This window comes from Callithrix jacchus, chromosome 18, assembly GCF_049354715.1.
Source record: "Callithrix jacchus isolate 240 chromosome 18, calJac240_pri, whole genome shotgun sequence".
Taxonomy (NCBI): Eukaryota; Metazoa; Chordata; class Mammalia; order Primates; family Cebidae; genus Callithrix; species Callithrix jacchus.
The window spans coordinates 47,359,521-47,369,103 of record NC_133519.1 but is presented as its reverse complement, the minus strand read 5'-3'; the positions used below and the strand labels follow the sequence as shown (position 1 = coordinate 47,369,103).

Below are 9,583 nucleotides of genomic sequence, written 5' to 3'. Positions count from 1 at the left end.
CTTGTTTTGGTAAAAAGATAATGCTGCCTTATATATACAACATACCAGAATATCTGTGACACAGCTAAGGCAGTGTTAAGAGGAACATTTATAGCATATGTTCACTTCAGAATGTTAGAAAGATCTCAAGTTAACAACCTAACATCTCAACTAAAAGAGCTAGAGAACCAAAAACAAACCAATGCTAAAGTTAGCAGAAGACAAGAGTTAACTAAAATCAGAGCTGAACTGAAGGAGATTGAGACACAAAATAAACATTCGAAAGATTAATGAATGCAGGAACAGTTTTTTTTTAATGAAAACATTATTCAAATGTATAGACTGCTAATTAGACTAATAAAAGAGGGAAGATTCAAATAAACATAATGAGAAACAAGAAGGACATTACCACTGACCCAACAGAAATACAAATAACCATCAGAGAATATTATCAATATCCTCTATGAATATAAGTTAGAAAATCTAGAGGAAATGGATAAATTTCTGGACACATACACCCTCTCAAGGCTGAACTATGAAAAAACTGAGTCCCTGAACAGACCAATAATGAGCTCTAAAATTGAGTTACTAATAAATAGCCTACCAACCACAAAAAGTATAGAGCCGGATAGATTCACAGCTGAATTCTACCAGATGTACAAAGATAAGCTGGTACTGTTCCTAATAAAACTATTACCAAAAAATTGAGGAGAAGGGAATCTTCAATTTTTAAGGAATCCCTAACTCATTTTATAAAGCCAGCATCATCCTGATATCTTATGTTGTCATAAACACAAAATTTCTGAAAATTTGTCATGACATATTACACCCACTTTAGGGGTAAACTGATATCTATGATAGAAGGTATAGGTTAATTAATAATCCAATTGAAGTCATTTTGTAATATTTTAATTAGAAAGGGTTTTTATTATAACATTTCAAACAAATATCTGTGCTCAATATTTAGGTGTCATTCAAAATGTAATATGTATCTCTCATATTTTGCATGAGAACATTCCGTTATTCACAGAGAAGTGAGATAGTTTTTAGGTATTTATAACTGAACTGTGCATTTTACATTAAGAATTATTTTAATAGAATGTAAAGAGTGTAACAAAAAGAACCAGATGTTGGCCTTTCAATTAAGAAGACAGTAAGCCTCAAGAAAATAACAAAGAACCAATACGCCCACATCAACAAAGCAGCAAAGCAAAAGCTGTAACAGATGCTGTTTTGAATATTATCAAACACTTTACAAAGAGGAAACTCCCCTGAAAGTTTGCTAGTTAGAACATGCCAATTTTTGATTAATTCTGTTTTTTTCTCAGTGCTCAAGAACTCAAGCAGAACACCTAACTTGCCCGTGCAGTGTTAGAGGTAGAAGTAATGATCAAGTAATTTAAAAGAAATAAAATTCTGAGTCCAGATGGCTATAGGGCAAACTATAAAACCTTAAAAGAAAGTTTAGCATACTCATTAAAAAAAGCATTTCTTTACATATGATAGAACATTTTACAGCTGGCACAGCAAAGAGTACTTTCAGCATAACCTCTGACACTTTCTGATTTCAGCCTGTATAGTAGGCTCAACAAGATTCTATTACAATTCTGGTGGAATGATCCACAGACATTGTTGATACAAGTCAAGTGTGTGTCAACATACCATTCTGTGTGTATGTGTGTGTGTGTGTATACATGTGTTTACATGTGTGCATGTAGCTGTTTAAGTGTTTAGGGACCTAATTAAAAGTATGGTTACTCTCTGAAAGAAATGTACCTTTAACAAATCTGTAAAATTATGGGGAATTTTTGAACCTTAATATTGATATGTTGTTCTTTAAAGAAGCAAGGACTCTAAAGTTAAAATGAAAAACATAAAAAAATTACTATGAAATAAAAGTCACCTTTCAAATCAGAGAGGAAAGAATACTCAATAAATAATGTTGGAAAATGTTTAGATAAGTGTATACATCAAATCCCTACCTCACACTATTTTACAGAGAATTCATAGAATATTAAAACCACAAATAGTTTTTAGATAATTTTTTAAATTAGAGAAATAATAGGACAGCAAATGTGTGCTCTCAGACTGGGAGAGGGTTTTTTCAAAAACACATGAAAAACAAAAGCTATAATGGGAAATGAAATAAATTTAAATATGTCAAAACTATAAACCTCCTCATGAGAATAATTACTATTAACAGATTTTAAAGACTTGGCTCTGAATTAGAAAGTACTTTTAACATAATAGCTGAATAATATTAAAAATTTAAGGACAGTAATATTCTCAAGGGAAATGTAAGCCCAGATTTAAACAGACATTTACAGAAGCAGAAACACAAATGTATATTAAATATATGAGAATATGTTTGATTCTATTAGTTATTGGTCAAATCAATTTAAAACAGCAGTGAAACATTATTTACCATCAAACTGTCAAAAATTAGAAGTTAAAAGATACTGACTATTGGTATGTATTATGTCAAACCCCTGTCAACCCCAGTGAAGATGACACCTGGTTCAAAGGAAAACAAAAAAGACCTAGAGGCAGCAGATGAGATGTGGAGTTTTATGGAGAGCTTACATACAGGGCAGACAGTCCAGTGTTTGTGGGTTGAGCAGTATTACTGCATGGCCCAATGGCGGTGGCTGAGCAGAAGTACTGCAACCACTTGCAGGAGGCATGCCATTTGCATAGCATTTTCACTTAGCACCCTTTCCCTAACCGTCTCCTCTTAGTAAATGTATGAGGCCATTCTTCCATTGTTATGAAGGAATACCTGAGACTGGGTAATTTATTTAAAAAAAAAATGATAATTGGTTCATGATTCCACAGGCTGTATAGAAAGCACAGTGGCATCATCTGTTGAGGTAGCTTCCAACTGGGACAGAGGCAAATAGAGAGCAGACAGATCATATGGCAAAAGCAGGAGCAAGAAAGAGTTGGGAGCACAAGAAGGTGCCATAAACTTTTAAACAACCAGATCTCCTGAGAACTCCCTCACTCTGGTGAATACAATGCTAACCCATGAAGGATCAACCCCTATGACCCAAACACCTCCCACAAGCCCTACCTCCATCTTTGTGGATTAAAATTCAACTTGAGATTTGGGCAGGGACAAATATCTAAAGTATATCAGCAACCTTTATTTAACCCAAAACTTGGGGCCTCAGTCCCCTCTACAGCTCATATTCCATGGGACAGATCAGGCCTCAGACCTTCCTCATAGATAAGGAACACATTTCTAGATTGGCCACTCCCGATTCTTTAACTTTGAACACACACTCAGGTGCATCTGCTATATAAGGTCATTCTCAGGGTATGCTTAAGTCATTGCTATCAGATACATCTATCACACAGTATATATATGGGAATAAGAGGAAATTTTACATGTAGCTTATAGGCTTATACATTGTTATAGTTACTTTGGAGGATTTATCTTATTTGCATAAAACCGAGAAAAATAAATACACTATGGCATAGAAAGTCGTTTAGTGGGATCTACACTAGAGAAATGAATACTTGCACAATGTTTGTGCAAAGTTGCTCATTGCAGTATATTTCCTAATCATGACAAACCTGGAAAAAATCTAAATTTCCCTAAATTGAGGAAGTGTGGTATAAACTCAGATTCAGTTTATGCTTCAGTTAAAAACGTGATAGCTTTGTATCGCCGGACATAGATCTTATTAAATGAAAAAAAATAATCACTGAACATTAGATTAAACATAATACCATTTAGGTAAGAAACAGACAAACCAACAATATTCTGCATATCTGCAGTTCCACAGAATATGTATTGTACAGAAATATAATATAAAATTACCTTCAGGTAATGTGTATGAGGTGCCTATGAAATGCAAATTAGTGTTATGTTTACACTTAGGATTTAAACACATAACATATCAAGGTATCTCACTGTATGTATGTAAACATTCTAAAACCTGAAACACCTCTGACCCCAAACATTTTAAATAAAAGATACTCACTTGTATATCTAACTCTCCCAACAGATTGAAAATAATTTTATGATATTGTGTAACAAGAAATATGAGACATTCATTAAGGAAAATAAACTAGTAAGAACAAAATTTTGACATAAACATCTACAAAATATAAATTAAATATGCTAGATACATAAAATTTCCATTTATGCTAATCAGAAACAATTGACTATCAGTAATTTCATACAGTTCAACCTAATATTTTAATAACCATTCACAGTCTGTTTTAAAATTATACTCTTCTCTTTTGAGAGACATTTCTGTGATTGATCAGTGGTCAGTTACTATCAATCATTTAAAGTTATATTTAAAATTAACTATAAAATTATACAAAAAACTTTACAATTGAAAAGAAAGTTTCTCAACAATAGAACAAAACTAGAGTCAATTTGAAAAAAAACTAAAGTAAATAAAAAGAGATATAAAATGCACAAAATAGATACAAAAATTCTTCAATAGGATGAACAAGTCATGGAATTTGAGATTGTAAAATGTCAGTTTTAGTTAGAAAATACAGATATATTAACTGAAATTAAACAACATGCTTCTGAATGACTTTTGAGGAAATAACAAAGTTAAGGTAGAAATCAAAAGGTTCTTTGCAAATAATGAGAACAAGCCCAGGTGCGGTGGCTCAGGTATGTAATCCCAGCACTTTGGGAGACTGAGCTGGGTGGATCATGAGGCCAGGAGATCGAGACAGCCTGGCCAACAAGTTGAAACCCCGTCTCTACTAAAAATACAAAAATTAGCCTGAAGTGGTGGCACACACCTGTAATCTCAGCTACTCAGGGGGCTGAGGCAGAAGAATCACTTAAACCCGAGAGGTGGAGGTTGCAGTGAGCCGAGATCATATCATTGCACTACAACCTGGGCAACAAAGAGAGACTCCATCTCAAAATAACCAAAATCTGAGCTGAACTGAAGGAGACTGAGAAAAGAAAAACCATTTAAAAGATCAATGAATCCAGGATTTGGTTCTGTGAAAAGACTAATAAGAGATATAGGCCACTAGCAAAAGTAATAAGATAGAACAGAGAGAATATCCAAATAAACACAATCAGAAATTACAAAGGGGATGTTACCACTAATCAAAAAGAAATGCAAACAACCATCAGAAATTACTATGAACACCTCTATGCATGTAAACTGGAAAACCTAAAAGATGAGGGAAAATTACAGGACTCATATATCCAACCCAGACTGAACCAGAAAGAAACAGATTTCCTTGAACAAACAAGAAAAGCAAATACTGCATGTTCTCACTTAGTAGTTGGAGCTAAATTATGAGAATACATGGACACGAAGGGTAGAACAACAGAGACTATTTGAAGGTGAAGGGTGAGAGGAGGAAGAGAATCAGAAAAAAATAACTGCTGGCTATTAGTCTTAGTTACTGGTGATGAAACAATCCATACAACTATCCTCTGTGACATGAGTTTACCTATATAACAAGATGGGACCTGTACCCATGAACCTAAAATAAAAGTTAAAAAAATGTGTCATCTCACTTTCGATTAAATAAATGAAACTAAATATTAATAAACACAAAGGTGCCAAACAGTCCTATAATATTAGCTAGCCTTGATTTTGTACAACTGGTGTGTCCTAGGTACTTTATAAAGCCCTTTCAGTAGGTTATCTGGTTTAGTCTTTACAAAGCAAAATTAATGCCTTAATTGTTCTCAAGTATCTTGTCAATTAACAAGGGAGAGTTTGGCCTAAAAAGGTTGCTCAATATATTTTGGATTGTTGAGTAAATGAGTGAGGTGCAGAAATTAAAGAATGGAGAGATTAACTTCCCAGGGTTACATAACTAGAAACTGGTACAATTGGGATTTAAATTTGGGATTTAAACCTGAGTCTTTTGACAGCAGTTACTGCCTAGTTAAATGTCATGAAATACTGCCGTTGTAGATGTTTATAATTTGGGCAAAATTATGAGACAATTGTTAATACATAGTTTTCTTTGGTAGTACGATTTAGTACAAAAATATGGGAAGTATTTGGCAATTTGTATCTTAAATCTAACTGCCAGACTGGGTGTGGTGGCTCATGCCTATAATATCAGCATTTTGGGAGGCAGAGGCGGGAGGATCACTTGAGCCCAGGAGTTCAAGACCAACCTGGACAATGTAGGAAGACCATGTATCTACAAAAATTAAAAAAAAAAAAAAAAAAAAGCTATGCTCGTGGTGTGCACCTGTGGGTACAGCTACTTGCAAGGCTGAGGCAAGCAGATCACTTGAGCCTGGAAGTTCAAGGCCGTAGTGAGCCATGATAGCACCACTGTACCAGCCTAGATGACAGTGTGATATTCTGTCTCTACAAAGAAAGAAATAAACATAAAATAAAACTGCACACGCCTTAACTTCTCAGCTCATGTTTACAATTCATACTGAAGTTACTCAAAGTAATATTTTTAAATCTTTATTGGCAAATTGTGTGTAATTAGAAAAAAATAGAAAAAATAGAAAGCCTGTCTCTATAAAGCAACAGCACATTTAAAAACATACTCCATTGTACCCCATGAATATATACAATTATTATTTGTTAATTAAAAAAGAAATAAGATAATCATAAAATTATCTATATTAAGCAGCATTGAAAATAATATATTTTTATGTGTATTTACATTAACCAAAGTTCACACAATCCACATACGTATGACTGCAAGAGAGAGAACACAATAAAATTTACTTCTCTCACAAAAGCAGAGAATGCAGAGATAGTAGTGAGGTCCCATTAACAAGAGATCTTATTGTTCTGCCATCCTCCAAATGTGGGTTTCATCACATGTACCATATTGGCTGCTTGTGCTTACACAGTAGCAGCTACATTATAGGCATCGGGAAGAACAAAGGGAAGGAGAAGTAACATCTTCTTCCTCAGAGTCCCTGGTTCTCAAAGCCTGTGAACCAGCAAGTCAGCATCATCTGGATACTTGTCTGAAATGTAGATATTCAGGCCTCATACCAGTCTTTTTGAATCAGAAACTGGGGATGGGGCCTTCCACTTTGTCTAAACAAGCCTTCCAGATTATTCTGATACTGGTAATATTTTTAGTGTTCTAAAGCTAGTTCTGGGAAATTTTATACACTTAGAATGCCTTCCAATTATTCAGAATTTGTCATATGACCGTGACAAACTGCAAATCAGGATAAAAAGTAAAATAAAATCTACTCTGGGTAGCCACAAGAAAAGCTTATCTTACAGGTATGTTAATGAAATTTGAGAATGAATAAAGGGGGCAATAGACAGTTTGCTACATTCACAACAGAATGTTAACATTAATAAAAGATAAAGTAATTTATATAAGATTCTATAATATTCTTAACATGATAATCATGTATAATTTACTAAAAATCAATATATGCTGGTATATTTTTTAATGTATGTTTCCATATGAGTAGCAGTATACATTTACATGTCTCCAGAATAAGAAGATGCATTTGGTAGAATAGGAGACTTTTACATTTTTCTTTTGACTTATATACGTTTCTTTTTCAAATATTATATGCTACTTGGATAATTTAAAACAAAGCAAAAGAAAAAGTATTCCTTCAAGAGACTTAATTGATAAATTAACAGTTTGCAGTCGAAAACAATATGCCCCCATAGAATGAAAATGAAAGCAAATCTCTAAATATTACATGTTTTTGCCATTATACTTTAGGACGTGATTGTAGTAGTTGAATGGAAACTCAGCGTTCTTTTTCTATGTATAATTCAGGATACGTCCAAAAATGATGGCATAGCTGCCAGAATTCTTGCAAGAAATCACATAATGATTCCTAAATCCTATGAGGGGGCAAAATTAAAATCAGTCAATTATATTGCTTGTTAGCAACTGTGTAACGTTTTCTGAATTATGTAGATCACTGGTCTTTGAAATATAGTCCTTGGATCAGCAGCAGCAGAATCACCAAGGAATTGGTTAGAAATTCATATTCTTGGGCACTAACCCACACCTATTTAATCAGAAACTCTATGGGTGGAGCCCAATAATTTTCTTTTTAAAAAAAAGCTCTGCAGGTGATTCTGATGGAAGCTCAAGTTTGAGAACCACTGACCTAGATAATTACCTTACCCTCTTGCTTTGTTTCCCTTCTGCAAACATGTCAGTAATTGCTATGGAAATGTATTACAATGCAGTCAACATGCAATTATCTCTGATATTCAGGGAGCAGAATGATTTGGACAAGAGAATACCATGAATAATCCCCACATCTCTCTTTAGCTATTAGATTCAGACTCCACCCACCTATAGATTTTTTGCCAGAGCCCCTAATGAGAACTGTAATTGACTGACTCCTGTTTCAGCTCTTTTATTTCCTGGCCCACTCTATGGTGAAGGTGCTAATGAGCAGTGAAATAGCCTGAAGGCAGACAGCAGGAGGGAAGAGGAGAGAGCCTTGTCCCTCTGAATATTTGAGAATATACTATAATATCAGAAATAATTTTTTAAAAACCCTCTTCTTCCTGTCCTAAAACTTCTAAACATGACAATATTATATTCATTTTTAAACACTTTATAGTCAAACTTTGAGCCACTATAATGGTAGTCATATATACTCAATATTACTGTCTGTCCCTTCAACTCCAGGCTGATGGTTTCTCTTTTCTTTAGTTCTGTTTGACTAGTTGTTTCAATCTATTCTTTTCTATAACTGCTATCAACAAAGCTTTTCTTTCCTTCCCTCTATATCTCTGTAAACTTTCATCTCCTTGTTCAATTGGCTTTGAATGCTAGTCTGAAAGCCTGCTTAAAAACAGAAGAGACAGAAAGGAAAAGTAAAATAACATTAAATACCAGGACACTATTATAGATTTAATTCCAAAGGAGTTGCAGGGTTTGCAACATGAAATAAGCCTCAGTTTGAAGGGTATCATTTGGCTTTTCTTTCTGTAATGCTTTCTGAAAAGTGATAGCAAGAAAAAAAACCTTTTTAGAAATTATTTTGTGATTTTGTTCAAAAAAAATAAAAACTATTATCAACATAGTCATAATCATACCAAACTCTTCTTTTTCTATATTTTTTTATTCCAAAGATAACCCCTCCAAAAAACTAATATTTATTATCTCCTGAATCTTAAAAGCAATTTTATGAGATTTCTTAGACAGATATTGTTGTCTATCACTTAGTACAGTCAAAAGGACTGGTAATAGAACTGGCATGTTTACCCAGTGATATTGATGAGGCTGTTACTACCAGCATCAATGCTGAAGCCATCTCCATTGTCAACATTGATACTACTATCCTATGAGGCTGAGTCATGTGCCATATTTGATGTGATTTAGTCCATTGATCGATTAGATATCTTTGTTGAAATCAGTGTGAAGCAAGGTTGTAGTTAATTATTAATGTTTTCAAGGTTTTACAACATAGAAATGTAACTGAAATTCAAATACCAAAAATAATCTTTAGCTTAAGTTACCATCACTGCTTTTGTTAAAATGTACTGTAAGAGAGATCCAAGATGGCTGATTACTAGCAGCTCAGGATTGTAGCTCCCAGTGAAAGTGCAGAGAATGAGAGGACGCCACACTTTCAGACAAATTTTTGTTGCTCACCGACCAGGAGATTCCCAGCGGAGGA

The 9,583-nt window shown here is 34.0% G+C and overlaps 1 protein-coding gene across 10 annotated transcripts in view; it reads right to left on the bottom strand.

Annotated features, from left to right (window-relative positions):
* Window positions 1–9,583, bottom strand: part of LOC144580101 (uncharacterized) — an 852,895-nt gene that overhangs the window by 30,555 nt on the left and 812,757 nt on the right. The window lies entirely within an intron of this gene.